Genomic DNA, 20,182 nt, shown 5'->3' with positions numbered 1-20,182 from the left:
ATATCAACTCCATTTAACAGGAAGAGGTCATTTGTAAGGGAACAATAAAAACAGTGGAAGAAAAAACGGATTGGAAGAGGTACATTTGCACTGCATGCTATAGGCAAACTTACACTAAAGATGGATTACAGTATTGTGTAACCTGTACACGGTTTGTTCCGTATCCATTAAAGAGGTAAATACTGTAATGCTGACATAAACAATTATGATTGTAAAAATTAGTCTGCAAAACTAACTACCCTACATTTAAGGTTTCATATCACCACGGTTGTGGCTGATAACACCGGTGAACTGAAGGTCGTCCTCAAAGATCGTGAAATTCGGAACTTGATACACAAATATGTGGAAGAGGTCGACAGTGAGGTGATCTGAAAATTTATAAATACAAATTCTATGATCTTCTTCCTCATTAAAAGAATCACTAATGTACAAGTTTAATTAGGATGATTCTTTCCCAGAAGCAGTTAGATCTATTCAAGGAATGCAGTGCAGTTTCCAACTATTCGTTACAGCAAATAATGTGGAGGAGAAGAGTTCTAAATTCATGGCGACAAAGATAATTAAGGGATTCAACACTGAAGAAGATGTGGCAGAGCAGGAACAAACACTTGAAACAATGGAAAACCTCGGCTCTCAGGTATTGTACGCCATTACATATAGCATATGTTAAATATACCCACTAAATAAGTAACATACCAATTCTCCAGCAAACTGGGACATCTGTTCACCTGGACAACATCTCCCAACTCAACTAGAATCGACATTGGTAATTTACGCTTCCTACATAATTACTCATATACTTTTTCCTATATTATTTTAGTACTCTTAAGAAAATTTCTATTGCAGGAATGGACATGTGGATAAGCAACTTTTGCTCTGCCTATGTGCACTTTTGATTGCATCCAACTCTGTGTAATCCTTTAAATTATATTATCTACCAATGCACCAAAAACTTTGGATTCATGCTGCTCAAGCATTTTATGTATAACTTCTGCACCTGGATATTTTTCTGACTTATCTAAACTTTATGTTATTTGCACATTGTTCTAATTTGTATCGTTATTATTACAAACATACAAATTACATCTTTTTATTATCCTGTTATAAAACATTAACGCTGGAATGAACATAGAACAAAATTCACAACAATAAAAACTTCTAAAGCTGAGAAATGGAATAAAGGAGTACTGATGTTGATAAATATTAACCAGTTGGAATCTGAAGCCATAACATCAAGTTCGATAGGAATACAGTGAAATACTAATACCTTAATTAAGTCAGTCAAGATAAACCTAAAAGCTAAGAATATTGTTTCATGGAATATACCACAGAAAACCAAAAGTTAAGAACAAGAGTTTGGGACACACACAATCAGTCTGCATTTTGGACTTTCTTCAGCACCAACACATCAAAGTTACGAATGCTTTCACTCTGCCAAATGAACTTCACTGCGTCACCAACAGCAAGACGCATGTCCGAGCGAAACTTGATCCAGCCATCATGTATGCACATTCGATTTCCATGTCTCCTGGCACGAACTTGCAGCTTCCAACATCGTTTGCCCTCATATACAGTAATGTAGTCAAGACGATCCCATCGATCAGAAAGCTTGCTAAACTTTGAAGGAATGTCCTGTAAATTAAAATTAAGAAAGGCCAAAGTTAGAATTAGGTGAAACAAAGAGGTCTAACAAAACACAATGAGTAGATGAATCATTTACCACTCCATAAGAGTAACGAAGCAAATGGAAGGGTTGGACAACAATTTCAAATGATGGCTCCAAAACAGCAAATCTCTCAACTACACAATCAGGCGACAAAATTGATAAACAATGTGACTTCAGTTCCAAAAAAATATCAAAATAGATAACTAAGTGCTCAGAAGCATACCATGAACAGCAGGGATAACTTTCACAAAGATTTCTACCATGGCCGAATCAAAAGCCGAGACAGTGAACTTCTCTCGACCATAATAGGTTAGGAGCAACGCATTAAAGGAGTTCATAATAGTTCATACAACGATGATCAAGACTGAAATAACAAGTACAAAACAATGTAGTTCATAATAGTTCATACCAAGATATTAGAACGGCAAGCATCTCGGCTCAACATTTTCACAAATTTCGGGATTTCGTCCATTACTGAGATTGCAATGAAAAGAAAAACAATATACATGTTTCAGTTGTGCAAGCATGGCAAAAAAATCAAAGAAAAGGTTTCAAACTTTATATATATGGGAAACGGACAAAAAACATATATGCATACCTCACCCAGAAGCAACAAAAAGAAAAAGGGGGAAAGATGAAAGAGACAGTGTTCAGAACCCAAAGCCCGGCCAGTTTTTATCTACCAAAGCTCATGACATTTATTACACAACTTCTAACGGCTTAATTAAATCGGACACAAGTCAACCTGAAATAGTTCTGTAATAAATTAGAGAGAATTTACATTATTCTCTTAATTAAAAAAAAGTTACATTATTCTCAATTATACACGTTGCATTATAAAACTAATTTAACTTTGGGCTTTTTTGTTTATAAATTGACATGTTTTATATTATCGCTTCTAAGAAATTTATACTATTCTGCAAAATATAACATTGTCGGTTAACAATTTTTAATTATGTTCTCTACAAATTGTATTTTTAATATAATATTTTAAATATGTTCTCTACAAATTGTATTTTTAATATAATTTTTTAAATATGTTCTGTACAAATTTTATTTTTAATATAATATTAACTTCAAGGGAATTTTACTAATATTAACATGCGTTAAACATAAAATTATCATTAACATATTCAGTTACATTATTCTCCATTCAACACGTTACATTACATAACCAATATCTTTTTGGGATTTTCTGTTTATAAAATGACATGTGTTATATTATCGCTTCTAAAAAACTTATAATGTCCTGAATAATATAACAATGTCGTTTAACAATTTTTTCCTTTACAGATGATTTAAATTCATAACACATCTAATTTTTTTAATATGTTTTCTAAAAACTGTATTTTTAATATAATATTCACTTAAAGGTAATTTAACTTACAATAACATGCGTTAAACAAAAAATTATCAGTAACATTATTATAATATATATTCTCAAATGAGTTATTATAGACAAAAAATATTAATTTAAAACTCACCGTGCGAAGCGGGCAATAATCCTAGTTTTAAGTATTACAGGAAATAAGAATACACTAAGATTAACTGTTTAAATAAACTGTTTCCAGCAAGTGACATCCATAACTTATGAACTTGGACCTCCCTGGATCATTTCATCATGCTATTTATGCAAGTTGGAGACTAGACATGCAGGACAGTTATCGGGACGTACACATTATTTGACATCCTTTCGATCGGGAGATGCAGTGTATCCACGTACGAAATGCTTTGTTCTTTGTTATTAATCCTTTGTCTTATCTGTTAATTGAGTTATCCTCTAGGAAATTTGCCTGTTATGTTAACAAACAAATAGGGGGAGATTGAAAGGCATATGTTTAGCCTATTTGTATTTAAAGAGGTACAACTCAACTCAGATAAGAAAGCTCAGTAAATAGCAAGTCACCGGAATCCGTACGAAGAACGTCAAATGATTTATCGGAATTTTATGTCAGAAAAATTCCAGGATACTGCTGCAGTCCACTGAGAGAAGTTCATTAATATGTTCAAGCCTCAGTGCACAAATAATCTTTTGTGGCACGTCCAGGAGTTCAGAAGGTATGAAGTTTCTATACTTTATTTATTCAGATGATTCCAATTTATGAAGAAGAACTTACAAGACGAAGACTCGACGAACAAGCCACAGCTTAATTGTTTTAATGACGAAGAATATTTTATTCAGCTAGATACAGATGAACCAGACAGTACATTTGTGTATCAGCTACAAGGATTAAATATTCTACGTCAAACAAAGGTGGTAGTTCAATTGATTGACAATTCAAGACGAAGATATTAAAGTTTCAAAGAAGACAGAAGCTCTGCTAAAGAAGGAAAGTGATTAAATATTAAATAGATTATATATATTCACTTCTAATATAATTATATTAGTAGTATATTTTATTTAGTAAATTGATTCACTCTTAAATTAATTTATCTAATGAATATACTCAACTAATTTAATTAAGTGGATTATATTCTATTTATTATTTACTAAACAAATCACTTTAAAGCTTTCTACATCTAGTTAGACAAAGAAATGCTTTGTCTAGCTACTTTTAAGACACTCCAAGACATTGAAAAGCTTTGTCCTACCTTGTTATTAAAGCACATGGTCAAGACAACTCTTTTCTTTGCAAAGACAAGCTAGCACACACCAAGTACAAGACAACCATGTCTTTCCACATGCTTTCACATGCCATAATCAAGTGGTACCAATCAAGGAAGATTCCTTGTCCTTTTGATTGATTATGTGATGTCATGATTGGTGACAACTAGCCTTGTCTTGCTTTTTGTTGTCTTTCCCTTCTTTACTCTTGTCTTACCCTCACTTGTTTTGTCATGGCAAAGCTAGTATATTGTCATACCTTGCTTAGCTTTGTCATGTCTTGCTTTAGTTGTCAAACATTTAGGTTGTCTTGTTAGTTCAAATGGTTTTGCCTATAAATATGGCCACCATTCTTCATTTGTAAGTGTTCATTCACTTTGACAAACACAAGCACTTGTAAAAGCTTTCAAGTTTTGCTAAAACTTGCTATTGTTACATCCACAGTTTTACTGTGCTTTGTTACCGGTTGTTTTAATCACTAATCTAGAATATACCATGTCGAATTTATTCTACGAACATTAGTGGACATTAAAACTGAACCAATTTAATTATATAACAACTTCAAACATTGTTATATTAATTAATTAAAATCTGATTAAAAAATTATATTCCAATCAGATTTACTTCCGCGATTATTTTGTGACGATTGTATTCAACCCCCCCCCCCTTCTACAATCGCTTCCGGACCTAACAATTGGCATCAGAGCGGTTAATACGAATATACCGTGTTAGATCCTATACACACTCTGAAACGTCCAAATAATATTTTATTCGAATTAATTTTATTCCAAAAATTAATTTTAATTTAATATTATTTTTCTTTCAATTTCTATATCTCATCCAAACACTATACACTTTTAAATCTTCAAAATGAGTACACAAAAGATTAGTAGCATTAAAATCCCACTGTTCAGCAAAGAACACTTTGGCTTATGGAAGAGACACATGTTATTATTCCTTCGAACTGCCAATAGAAAATATATTGGGATATTGAACAAGGGTGTTACTACTCCGACGAATGTCATATTATCACACGAAGTAGATGGTGTGGTAATTCCTCATAAAACTGTTCCAAAAGAACCCTCTGAGTATACTGATGAAGAAAATGAGCTAATGAATTTAGATGATGCTCTTCAACTAATATTAGTTGAATCTCTAGACCCTGTCATGTACAATGCTGTTGTGAACTGTACAAACGCAAAGCAAATCTGGGATACACTAGAGATCATCAACGAAGGCTCAGAAGAGGTTAGGGAAAACAAGAAAGAAATACTGATGGCTCAGTATGAACAGTTTGGTTCCAATCCCGGAGAAGGGATTTCAGAAGTGTTTATCAGATTTAATAACTTGATTAATAATCTAAATCTGAACGGGAAATACTATGACAACAAAGAAATGAATCTGAAGTTTCTCTTAACACTTCCTGAACATCTGGAACACAGAATCACTGCAATCAGGGAAAGCAGAGATTTGCATGAGATATCTCTGGAGAGACTCTACGGGGTTTTAAAAACGTATGAACTTGAACAAGTTCAGACAAAGCAGAGATATGGCTGGGGTAAAACACTTGGGAACTCGAGAGCTTTAATTGTTGAAACACCTCAGCTGGAAGAAAAGAAGGATGTTGTTGTTCCTTCTAAAACCATTCAGGAATTTGTTGTGCCTGAGATGGGTCAGACTGTTTCTTCTAGTGGTGATGATGAGTTCTACACAATGGAAGAGTTGGAACAATTAGAAGATCAATCTCTATCACTGTTTGCCAAGAAGTTTGGAAACATGAGATTCAGGAAGAACCCTTCTTACAAATACAAACCCTTTGCTAACAAGTTTCAAAAGGGAGGTTCTTCATCTTCTTCCAACAAAGGAGGATATAAGACTGGAATGGTTGATCGAAGTAAGTTTAAATGTTTCAACTGTGGTGAACCTGGACACTTTGCAACTGAGTGTAAGCAACCCAAGGTTCAAGGAAAGAGAAAAGATTCCTATGATGAGCTGAAGCAGAAGTATGATGCCTTAGTGAAAAAGCATCAGGGTACTTCTGGAAGTCAAAGCTTCAAGAATAAATCATATCTAGCAGAAGGGAAAAGCTGGGATGATACAGATAGTGATGAAGAGGAGCAGCTTGGAAATGTTGCTTTCATGGCTAGATCTGGATCATCTTCACCTCCTCATGCTGGAAGCTCTCTGGTAGATCCTACATGCCCTAAACTTTTTATGCAATTGGGATTAGATAGAGATGATGCTATTAAAAAGTTGAAAGCTGCCATTCTTAAGAATAATGCTTTAGTCTTAGAAATTCATGATTATAAAATGAATGAGATGAAAGTATTAAAGCCTAAAATTGAAAAACTGACTATGGATTTAGAACATCAATTTGCTAAAGTCAGAGTTTTAGAAAAGAGTGAAACTGCTTTAAAACTTCAGATAGAAGAAGAAAGAATTAGGTGTAAAGCCTTTAAAGATGCCTCCACTTTAGTCAAAGAGATAAATGACCAACAGGAGATTAACAGAACTGTTGGAATAGGTTATGACTATAACGAATCTGTAGGCAAGGCTAGTAACATTACTCCATTTAAGAAGAGTGCTGAGGAAAGAGGGATACCTTTTGTTTTGAAAGATTCCCCTCAACCACTGTTTAAATCCTCAGAAGCTGAACCCCTGTTAGAGACACCTATTGTCATTAACTATGAACTCAAACAAGAAGACCTTAAACTAAAAGAGAGTAATTAATGAGAAGAGAGATGAGATCTTGACATCACTGAAACCAATAAAAGTGAAAGGCAATGTTAGGTTGCCTAATGCTGGTTTAGGTGTCAACTCAGAAAGAACAAAATTCAACAAGCCTAATAATTTTGTGAATAGTAAGAACATAGACAATAGATGCCATTCTACTGAGAACTTTAAATCTGTCAACAAAGTTAGAGTAGAATCTATTGATGTTCCTACTGTTGTGAATGATATTCCTGTTGCCCATGTTTTTGATGCATGTCATAAATATTGTGGTGTTGATAACTGTATGCTTTGTGCTTTCAATACTATGTCTGCTTATTTTAGAAATTTGCATGCTAAAAATGAAAACACATCCCCAAGACAACACACAAACTGCAAGCATGCTAGGGCAAAGACTGCTAGTCCTCCTCGCGTTAGGAAGGAGACTTATGTTCCAAAGCCTAAAACGAAAGTTTACAAGGCTGTTGTTAAGGAAGTAAGTTCAGTCAAGTCAGAATCGAATGTCAGTCCAAAAGGCTCTATTGTCTTACCAGATAGAAATCAATTCTTTAAGTATGCTGGACCCAATCAAGTGTGGGTCCAAAAGACTGTTTAATCATTTGTCTTGTGCAGGGTGCCAGAGGAATTGTACGAGTTGTTTGGGTGCTTGACAGTGGAGCGTCAAGGCACATGACTGGCATGAATTCCCTGCTGACAGAAGTAAGAGAGGCAACTGGCCCTTCAGTTACTTTTGTTGACAATAGCAAAGGTCGAACTGTTGGATATGGCAAGTACAAAGTTGGAAAGATCATCATAGAAGAGATTGCTATAGTTGAAGGACTTGAACATAATCTCCTCAGTATCAGTCAGTTCTGTGACAAGGGATACTCTGTTCATTTTGAAAAGGAGACATGTACAATCAAACATATCAAGAATGAGCGTCCTTCACTATTTGGCATAAGGAAAGGTGATATATATGTAGCTGACTTATCTTCTGGACCAGGAAATGCAATACAATGTTTTTATGCAAAGGCATCTACTGAAGATAGTTGGTTATGGCATAAGAAGCTCTCACATCTCAACTTTAAAACTATGAACTCTCTGGTCAAGAGAAATCTAGTGAGAGGCTTACCTTCCCTAGAATTTACAACTGATGATCTCTGTGAAGCTTGTCAGAAAGGAAAAGCAAAAAGAGCATCTCACAAAAGCAAGACCATCAACAGCATCACTGATCCATTGCAGCTATTGCATATGGATTTGTTTGGCCCAGTGAATGTTATGTCAATTGATGGAGGAAGATATGCTTTGGTTATTGTGGATGACTTCTCAAAATTTACTTGGGTTTACTTCTTATCTTCCAAGGATGAAACTCCCCTGACAGTAATTGATCATATCAAGAAAGTTGAATTAGAAAAGGGTGTTCCTGTAAAAGCTATAAGGTCAGATAATGGTACGGAGTTCAAGAATCAAACTTTAGTCAACTATTACTCTGAGAAAGGAATTAACAGACAGTACTCAGCACCAAGGACTCCTCAACAGAATGGAGTCGTCGAAAGAAAGAATCGTACACTGATTGAAGCTGCAAGGACAATGATTGCTGAAGCAAAGCTTCCTCTGTACTTTTGGGCTGAAGCTGTGAGCACTGCCTGTTACACCCAAAATCGATCTTTGATCAATAAGGATCACATGAAAACTCCATTTCAGCTGTTTAACAACAAGAAACCACATGTCAAACATCTTCATGTCTTTGGAGCTAAATGCTATGTTCTCAAGGATGGAGAAGAGCATTTGAACAAGTTTGAGCCAAAGGCATATGAAGGCATTTTTGTTGGTTACACCAATACAGCTTATAAAGTTTTTGTGATTGACACTCTGTTAGTGAAAGTAAGTGTCAATGTAACATTTGATGACACTAAACTCCCAAGTCTACAATCTGCTGATTCATCTGAGTCTCTGAAGTTTGACAACTATCCAGATTCTGATTCAGATGATGATTTGCCACCTGAGGTTGCAACAGGAGATGACAACAATGATAATAATGATCCAGGAAATGGTGGAGGAAATGGTGGAAACACTGGAGATTCCACTAATGCTAGTGGTGGATCATCAAGTCATCCTGGCAGCAACTCAGGGGGAGCTGATGGATCAACTAGTCACACATTTCATCATAATGACAATACTGTCGAATCATCAAGATCACATCTTCCAAGGGAAAGGATCTGGAGCAGAGATCATCCTTTTAATTTAATTATTGGTGATCCTGATGTTGGTGTAAAGACTAGAAGTGCTACGTCTAACGAATGTTTATTTTCTGGTTTTCTATCTCAACTGGAACCAAAGAAAATAGATGAAGCACTTGCTGATGCTGATTGGGTTCTTGCCATGCAAGAAGAGCTCAATCAATTTGAGAGACAAGAAGTCTGGGCCCTGGTTCCAAGGCCTAAGGGTAAGTCTATAATTGGAACTAGATGGGTCTACCGAAACAAGTTAGATGGTGATGGCATTGTTGTGAGAAACAAAGCCAGATTGGTTGCAAAAGGTTATTCCCAAGAAGAAGGAATTGATTACGATGAAACCTATGCTCCAGTTGCTCGCCTTGAAGCCATCAGAATATTTCTTGCATTTGTTGCACACTCCAACTTCAAAGTTTATCAAATGGATGTGAAAAGTGCATTTCTGAATGGAAAGCTTGAAGAAGAAGTATATCTTGAACAGCCTCCTGGCTTTGAAAATCCAGAATTTGCTGACTTTGTTTACTTCTTATTCAAAGCTGTTTATGGCCTCAAGCAGTCACCAAGGACATGGTATGACACCCTCTCTGAGTTTTTAATTGAAAATAATTTCACTAGAGGTGTCATAGACAAAACTCTCTTTTACAAATTGCATGATAATAATATGATATTTGTTCAAATATATGTTGATGATATTATATTTGGTTCTACTAACGATGACTTGTGCAAGAGATTTGCTAAGTTAATGCAGAGTAATTATGAGATGAGTATGATGGGTGAGTTGTCCTACTTCCTTGGTCTTCAAGTAAGCCAAAAGGAAGATGGTATTTTTATTTGCCAATCTAAGTATGTTAGAGATCTTCTGCGAAAGTACAATCTAGAAGACTCTTCACCGGCAAAGACACCCATGGCCACTGCCACAAAGCTTGACCAGGATAAATCTGGTAAGAAAGTTGATATCTCAAGCTATCGAGGTATGATTGGCTCATTACTCTATCTCACTGCTAGTAGGCCAGATATTATGTTTGCAACATGTTTGTGTGCTAGGTTCCAAGCTAATCCTAAGGAATCACATCTTATAGCCGTCAAAAGAATCTTTAGATATCTTAAGGGTACACCTGGCTTAGGTATTTGGTACCCTAAGAATACTGGTTTTGACTTAACCGGCTATACAGATTCTGATTATGCAGGATGCAGGATTGATAGGAAGAGTACGTCTGGAAGCTGTCAATTTCTAGGACGACGGTTGGTTTCCTGGTACAGCAAGAAGCAGCACTCCGTGTCTACTTTTACTGCTGAAGCTGAGTATATAGCTGCTGGTAGCTGCTGTGCTCAGATACTCTGGATCAGGAATCAATTAAATGATTATGGTATTGTAGTAAACAAAATTCCTATATTTTGTGATAATACAAGTGCCATAGCCATTTCCAACAATCCGGTTCAACATTCAAGAACCAAGCACATTGATATCAGGTATCATTTTATTCGAGAACATGTCATGAATGGTACAGTGGTGTTACATTTTGTACCCACGGCTGAGCAAATTGCTGACATCTTCACTAAACCACTTGATGAATCCACTTTCTCTAAGTTGGTTTGTGAGCTAGGGATGTTAAATATGACATAGTTCTCACTGTATATATTTTTCATATGCTTTATATTTTTTTTTATTATCTGTGAAATTATATTTGTGTTATTAGATTTTATATGATAAACTGTAAATTATCTAATATTATTTTGTGTAATTATGCATGTTTGTATATTAGTCTGTATTTTTTCTAAATGCTTGCGTACTCCCCTGTATTATTTTCTAAGCATCTAGATAATTATTTTTAATTATTTGTAACTATTTTGTATTTTTCAAAATTAATTAAGGATAAATATTAGAATTTAAGTTAATTCATTTTATTGAATTAAAGTTAAGTTCATAAATATTTATTTTTAATTAAAGTTGGAATTTATAAAATATTTGTGTAATATATATTATTATTGTTTTTATTTTAGATTTTTTGTTTTTAATCAAAAACATTTTATCTTTAAAATCGAATCGTAAATCATTTATATATCTATTCGATATTCTGGCTGTACTAACTCGGCCCTACGTATACATCAAATGTCTTGACAGTTTAATGAGCGTTCCTTGTTTATTCTTTTGCCAAGACAACCATTATTTTTGTCTTGTGCACATGACACGCGTCTTGCTCATTCGTTTCACGTATCTTACACGAAACAACCACTGTCCTAAGACAACCACTTCAGTTGTCTTATACAAGCCTTACCCGAGTCAGTACACATAGCCGACCCTACCGACCCGCAAGACAAACTTGATGTTTGTCGTCCCGAGTCACTCCCTCGTACAACTTCGCACATATATACAGCCCCATAAGACAATCACCGTTTTTTTGTCTTACCCATATCAAAACCCCTCTTTCCTTCCTCTCAAGACAACTCGACCCATTGTTTCATCTTCTCCGCACAACTACCTGCTAAATACACACACACACGCAGCGATTCTTCACCTTCAAACACTATACTCGCCTGCGATACATACATATATATACACGAACACAACTGGGTTTTCAAGTTTTGCCGAAAACTTGCTGTTCTTGATCGATTTCAGGCGTAATGCTTGCTGGGTTTGGTGATATTAACGCCATTAGTGTCGAAACTCTGTCAGTTTCTCTCGAAATCACCGTGCTCTAGCTTGCTGGGTTTTGATCGAGTCTGATACTCGAGTTGTGCTGCTGGGTTCTTCGAGTTTTGCGCTTCGTTTGTGGGTGTTTTTCACTGTGTCTTCTCGCCGAGTGCTTGATTTAAAGGGCCGAGTGTTTGTATTAATTAATCGAGTCGATCCCTGTGCTTGCTTTGTGTTGATTGTACCGATTAAGTTTTGCAAGCAGATTAGGGTTCTAAGTCTTGATTTGGGGGATATTGATTTATCTGGGTTTGTGTTTTCACTTGGCTTGCTACGATTTCAACGGCTGAAAGGATCGAAGTTGTTGATTTTAGGCATTAGGGTTCTTGAACATTATTGGGGGCGTTTGGTTTTGTTTGATAAGGCAGCGTTTGGGACTCTTTGAAATAGTGGGGATTATTTATCTTAAGGCCTTGTTTGGCTTGCGAAGATTAATTGGGTTATTTGGTTTTAATCCTAAGCCCGCGTTTGGATTAATTGATTATTGAGTTAGTGGACACTACTTTGAATTTGGGCCATTTGATAATTAATTAAATTTTAATTCGATATTATTTTCATAATTCGAATTATTAATTAATTAATTAATCGTCAATTAATTATTAATTGAAATTTGCGAGATATTTGAGAATTATCATTTTATTTGAAAAATTCTCGCTTAATTCAATTTTTAATTATAAAAATGAATGGTCAATTCAAAATTAAGGAGACTAACTATTATGGATACTTGGATCCCGATTCTTGCTCGCGTCGCTTCAGACCGTGGATTCGTTTTCTGAATGAACAGTGTTTAGTCAGCACGGCCATTACTGCCTATGCAGACATTCAAGTGCAACCTCTCTATGACTTTTATTCCACTGCAGTTAATTCAACTACTTTGGACAATTACAAGATCATTGGTGAAATTAGAGGAGGCAAGCGAATCACAATTACTACGGATGATGTGAACAGAATACTTGGATTCCCGAGGAATAATTTTGCTGAGGTTCCGTCTAACCATGAGTTGACTCACTTCTTTCAGACAATCCACTACCAAGGGGAAATCCAGCTGTCAAAGATGTCTAAGGGCAACCTAAGAGCTGAGTGGGATTTGTACTTTGATACTTTTGCGAAAGTATTTGCTCCCACTGACCGGAGAAATTTTGGTAATATATCTTCCCTTCTACAGGTCTTTGGATTCTGTTGTGCGCATAATCGTCCTATCAATTTTGGGGAGATTCTTATGAAGGTTATTATCAACAAGCTTGGTCCCGTAAAGAATCGGAATGTGCAAAACAATGCCAAAGTTGACTGCTTTTATCCAAGGTTCTTTATGTTGTTTTTGAATGACAATATGTCTCAAGAAGACAAGATCTTCTACATGAACTCACCAGTGGCTCCTACATCTAAGTCTTGTACTAAGCTGATGACCATACTTACTGCTGCAAAGAAACATAATCGGGTTCCTCTCACTGTCACTCCTTTCATGCTGGAACAGTTCAATGCACAGTTACAGCCATATCAGCTACAAGTGGCACCACCTCCTCAACCACTGCAACAACTTCAACCAGGAGAACCACTTCCACCATTTCAACCTCAACAAGAACAACCTCAACAACAACCAGAACCACAAGAGATGCAACAACAACATCACATTCCACCACTTCTACTCATCCAAGACTACCAATCCTCTAGCCAATCCTCACACTACTCTCCATACCAATCTCCTCACCAATCACCTCTACATCACCCTTCACCACCACCTGAAACAGAACCACCTCAACACAACTTCTTCCCTGTACAACAATCATCTATCCTTCCATCACAATCTGAACCTACACCCTCAAATGTCCAAACACAATACTTCCCCCAAACACAATCAACCTCTCAGCCACTGCCAGCTGATTCTGACATCGACATTGAGCTACAGAACTTTCGTGACGACTTACAGGTAGCTGAGGTACTTTCTAACTTTTCATCTAATTTTACTGTTGATGTATCAGATTATGATTGTGAAATTGGTTTTGTGTGTCAGACTGCTAGCATTGAACCTGAAAACACCCAGGTTCATAACCCAGCTGATGAATTCTTTTCAACCTCTGGTTCTTCGTCAAACACTTCTACCAACACTACTACACCTGTTGTTAAGAAGGTAGCCCGGAAACGGAGTTGGAGTGCTATGATTCGTGAACCCGCAGCTCTGTCTCATAAGAAGCTAAGGGTGGATGAACCTGAGACAACTGCAGCCGCATCCATTTCTTCCCAAAAGGATTTGGATACTGAAATGGTAAATATACAGTCTCTAGATTCATTCTCTCAACAGGATGCGTTTATTGAAATTTGCCGTCCTACCGCGGTACCCTGTAAAGAGTCAAGCACATCACTAGCACTCACGCTAGTAAACACTCAACCTGATCCTTTTGTTACTACACTTAATGAGTGCACAGATTTTCAAAACTTGTTTAATGAAAACTTTTCTGATCACTCTTTCTTTATTGATCAGGGACTACTTGGCAGCTTGCAAGTAAATCTGCCTTCACAGGCATCCGAAGGACAATTTGTTCCTTCACTACCTATGGTTCCATCTCAGGGAACTTTGGTAGTTTATACAGGTACTGGTGACGGTGTGATAAACACGAGTGAAGAAAGGCAAACACCGAGCGAAACACATGCACGTGAGAATAGAGATCATTCTTCGAGTGTTCGTGAGGTGAGTGCACACACCAACACGGATCTGTTACTGGAACAAATGGCTACTCTGAGAGCTGAATGTGAACGACTTCTTGCTGAAAATGCTAAGTTGAAGAGTGGAGAGCTAGTCACTCTACAGAAGCAAGTTGCTGATACTTCCTACACTTCTCTACAAAGGAAAATGGACGAACATGTCAAGGGTATTTACTCTCGGATTGACAAGAATCATGAGCTCTGTATGTCAAAACTTCATAGCGTGGAGCAAACATTGGCCCAGGTTGTTGATTTTTTGAAGATTCCTAAGTCTACAGCTCAGTCAACTCCAGAGGATCCCTCAACTAAGGGGGAGAAGGATAAGGACAAAGATCAGGAGGATAAGGGTGGAGCAAGCAAAGGAAAAGAAAGTTCAAAGGACTCTTCTGAAGCAGCTAAACATGACAAGTCTAAAGGCAAAATGCCTGCATCTGATGACATCTTCTCTAATCAAGATTATGATAACATTCCTGATGATGTTGCTGATGATGATGCATTTGATGCTGCCTACTTCCAAGCTGAAGAAGAAGGTCATTTTGAGGAAAGATTCTTATTCACCGAGCAAGAGCCTATTGACCCTGAGCACTTGGAAAGGGTTCAAAAGTTTAAAGCTGAACATGAAGCTAGCAAGGCAAAGCTTCGTGAACTACAAAGGCTGGTGGATGAAAAGAAGATTACTGATGAGCATATCAAGTTGGAGAAACAGAAACTTTGGGATGCTGCTTGTAAGCAGAAGAAAGAAGATATTGCTCGGAAAGTTGGAGAAAGGTGGGACATCGCAAGGAGGATCTTCTCTGGACCTCAAAGGGAACCTTTTCAAGATAGAAAGTTCAAATCATTCATATATGATTTAAGAGAGGTAAACCCTAACGAGGATATGTTTATGCGTGCCTTTGCTTTTGAATTAGATTATATAACTGTTGGCGTCAGGAATCTCCTCGATCAATGGGAGATTATCATTTCTACTCATAGAAACGGGACATTCAGAGTTTCAGTTGATTCGTTCAAGTTGTTATCTCTTACTGAAATCTGGGTGGCTCGTAACAAGATCCGACGCAGTTCGAATCTGAATGAACTCCTTCGTGACCGACTTATGGAATATGCTGTTCATAATAGTCCACAAGTCGTCAGAAACCCATACTGTGTAAAGTTCATTCACGAGAGCAAGTTTGGAACCTTCTACTTGGACCATCGACATCTTCAGAAATATGGTGTTAATCAGATGGTTCTTGTATCTACTCTTCTGCGTACCAAGGGCTTCGCTTCGAAAGCCAAAGCTGATGCTGATGCTGAGATTGTGGATTACTGCACAAGGAAAAATATCTTTCACTACTTCAGGAAGATGAAGTATGTCAAGCCAACTCAGCCATCAGACTTTATAGAAGACCCTGTGGATACAGAAGTTCAGTACCAGTTATCTTTGGCTCGAGAACGAAAGAAGCATGGTGAATCCACCATATCTGAAGAGCCTACTCAGAATGAGCCGTCTACTCCTATTATTCATGTGTCAGATATTGAAGAAGGAGAAGTCACTCGCTCTGAGTGAAATAGATTGACTAGGATATTTGTAAGATATGTTCATAGAACATCCTTTTGTAATCTATTATTATTCTGGTTCATGGTTAATTTAATACCAGAAACTTTTGCTATTTACATTCGTATGTTTAATCCTTTGTCTTATCTGTTAGTTGAGTTATCCTCTAGGAAATTTGCCTGTTATGTTAACAAACAAATAGGGGGAGATTGAAAGGCATATGTTTAGCCTATTTGTATTTAAAGAGGTACAACTCAACTCAGATAAGAAAGCTCAGTAAATAGCAAGTCACCGGAATCCGTACGAAGAACGTCAAATGATTTATCGGAATTTTATGTCAGAAAAATTCCAGGATACTGCTGCAGTCCACTGAGAGAAGTTCATTAATATGTTCAAGCCTCAGTGCACAAATAATCTTTTGTGGCACGTCCAGGAGTTCAGAAGGTATGAAGTTTCTATACTTTATTTATTCAGATGATTCCAATTTATGAAGAAGAACTTACAAGACGAAGACTCGACGAACAAGCCACAGCTTAATTGTTTTAATGACGAAGAATATTTTATTCAGCTAGATACAGATGAACCAGACAGTACATTTGTGTATCAGCTACAAGGATTAAATATTCTACGTCAAACAAAGGTGGTAGTTCAATTGATTGACAATTCAAGACGAAGATATTAAAGTTTCAAAGAAGACAGAAGCTCTGCTAAAGAAGGAAAGTGATTAAATATTAAATAGATTATATATATTCACTTCTAATATAATTATATTAGTAGTATATTTTATTTAGTAAATTGATTCACTCTTGAATTAATTTATCTAATGAATATACTCAACTAATTTAATTAAGTGGATTATATTCTATTTATTATTTACTAAACAAATCACTTTAAAGCTTTCTACATCTAGTTAGACAAAGAAATGCTTTGTCTAGCTCCTTTTAAGACACTCCAAGACATTGAAAAGCTTTGTCCTACCTTGTTATTAAAGCACATGGTCAAGACAACTCTTTTCTTTGCAAAGACAAGCTAGCACACACCAAGTACAAGACAACCATGTCTTTCCACATGCTTTCACATGCCATAATCAAGTGGTACCAATCAAGGAAGATTCCTTGTCCTTTTGATTGATTATGTGATGTCATGATTGGTGACAACTAGCCTTGTCTTGCTTTTTGTTGTCTTTCCCTTCTTTACTCTTGTCTTACCCTCACTTGTTTTGTCATGGCAAAGCTAGTATATTGTCATACCTTGCTTAGCTTTGTCATGTCTTGCTTTAGTTGTCAAACCTTTAGGTTGTCTTGTTAGTTCAAATGGTTTTGCCTATAAATATGGCCACCATTCTTCATTTGTAAGTGTTCATTCACTTTGACAAACACAAGCACTTGTAAAAGCTTTCAAGTTTTGCTAAAACTTGCTATTGTTACATCCACAGTTTTACTGTGCTTTGTTACCGGTTGTTTTAATCACTAATCTAGAATATACCATGTCGAATTTATTCTACGAACATTAGTGGACATTAAAACTGAACCAATTTAATTATATAACAACTTCAAACATTGTTATATTAATTAATTAAAATCTGATTAAAAAATTATATTCCAATCAGATTTACTTCCGCGATTATTTTGTGACGATTGTATTCAACCCCCTTCTACAATCGCTTCTGGACCTAACAGGTAATCTTTCTTTTTATTTCAAAATTACAAAGAAAGTGAACTGGTACATATACAAACTTTGGCTCTCCGCTTATAACGAAAAATGGATAAAAGCGATCGGCATTAAATTCGGCCGTTGGTTCTATATTAAATTTGACATGCCAGTTAGTTTTAAACCTGGTCGTTTTTATTTGGTACTCCCTCCGTCCCCCTGAGTTGTATACATTGGGGGACGGGGACGCGGCACGGACTTTAATGCTCCTGTAAAGTGTAGTTTTGTAACTTATCTTTAAGATTTTTCTTTTCTAAATAAAAATTTGAATGTTATATTTTTATTCAGAAAAAGAAAATTTTAAAAATAAGTTATAAAATTATATTTTATAAGAGCATTGAAATGCGTGTCGAGCAGTGAAAAAGAAACGTATAGAATTAAATGTGACAGAGGGAGTAGTATTTAACTATTGGTTTTAAGTAGTCCTTTTTTATTGACGGTCATTTTTATCCGATTACATTTACATTTTGAATTTGGAGAGAAATGGAGGCAAAATTAGAGGGGGAGGTGTTTAAGTAGTATTTAACTTTGCTAGTTTTTTATCTGTCGGAAATAATTGCCGAAACTCTTAAAAACCTGCTTGCTAAGGCCTCGAACTCTTTTTCCGATCTCTCTTTTCCACCTGCGACAAGTTCCAACATTATAGCATAGGGATTAGGGGTGAGCATCGGACGGTTTGAACGGTTTGAAGGGTCTAAAAACCAAACCAAACCGAAATAATCGGTTTTTCAAAATCTCAATCCAAAACCAAACCATTAAACCAAACCATTATGTTTAAAATCCAAACCAAACCAATCCGTTTAAAACGGTTCGGTTTGGTTTGGTTTCGGTTTAAACCGTTTTTTAAATATAAAACAAAGTTAGCAACATAATTAAATTTTAACTTGAAAAAAAGGAATGAAAAATTCAATTTATATTTTCTATTTAATCATATTTAAAGAGGATACAACAATACATTAGTTTGATAAATAAAAGAGACGGAATAAAATAAAAAAAATGTGATTCGTATACTTTTATAAAAATATAAATAAAAAGAATGAAACATAATACATACATCAAAATCAATATATATATATAAAGGAGGATGCAGGCGTCTCTGGAATTGTTCGATTCAGTATTCTGATTTTTCTTAAATTTCAGATAAAAAAATAATTATAATTCAAAAAATTAGGTTCAAGAATTCTAAAAGTAATACAACTCTTTTCTTATCGAATTATAAAGATGATACAATTCTTTTCTTATCGAATTATAAAGATGATACAATTCTTTTCTTATTTTAAAGGAGGATGCAGGGCGTCTCTAGAATTGTTCGATTCAGTCTTCTAATTTTTCTTAAATTTCGGATAAAAAATATAATTATAATTCAAAAAATCAGGATTAAGAATTCTAAAAATAATACAACTCTTTTCTTATCGAATTCTAAAGATGATACATTTTTTTTCTTATTTACAAATCTTAAAAGCAATAGGATTACTAGCTATTATTGATAAAACACAATTTATATTTAAAATTTGTAATGCAAGTTAATACAATTTTTATTTTCGATTAGCTCATCGTCACCATCTTGAACGATCAGATACTGATTATCACCAACTTAATTTGTATTGCTTGCAAAAAAAAAAAGAAGCAAGGATGGCATGTGTTTTATTTATTCAAAATAACAATTATTGAACAAATATAATTTAAAAATACAATTCTTATTTTTTTCAAATTCTTATTATATTTTCTTATTAAAACGGGACCACGGTTCAAAATAATTTTCATCCAATCATAATCTTTAATTTTATCATAATTAGAATAATTTTTATATTTATTTAAACTAATAATCATAGATAAAATACAATTTATATTTAAGATGTGTAAGGTAATACGTACAATTTTTATTTTCGAGTTAGTCTTATAATTTTCTTAAATTTCGAATAGATAATAAAGGATTGTAAAGATAATAATCACTAAAAAAAACTAATAGCTAAAAATTTAGAACCATAAAAAATAATAATTTTTAACTAATAAATAGAAATCATAAAATAAAATAATTAATAAAATAAAATAGAATATATAAAATAGGAATCATATATTGATTTTATGATAATGTAAATTTTCTTGATTAGTATTGTGTTTGACGGACACGGGAGGCGGCCCAAACTAATTTTTATCTAAATAATAATAATTTTTCTATTAGTATTATGTTGGACGTGAAAGTGACTAAAATAATTTTTTATCTATGTTATAATATATTATTTTTTAAAACGGGACCACGGTTCAAAATAATTTTTATCCAATTATAATCTTTAATTTTATCATAATTAGAATAATTTTTATTAGTATTGTG

Source organism: Daucus carota, chromosome 5, assembly GCF_001625215.2.
Source record: "Daucus carota subsp. sativus chromosome 5, DH1 v3.0, whole genome shotgun sequence".
NCBI lineage: Eukaryota > Viridiplantae > Streptophyta > Magnoliopsida > Apiales > Apiaceae > Daucus > Daucus carota.
The sequence above is the reverse complement of the archived record's forward strand: the minus strand, read 5'-3'. Positions refer to the sequence as shown.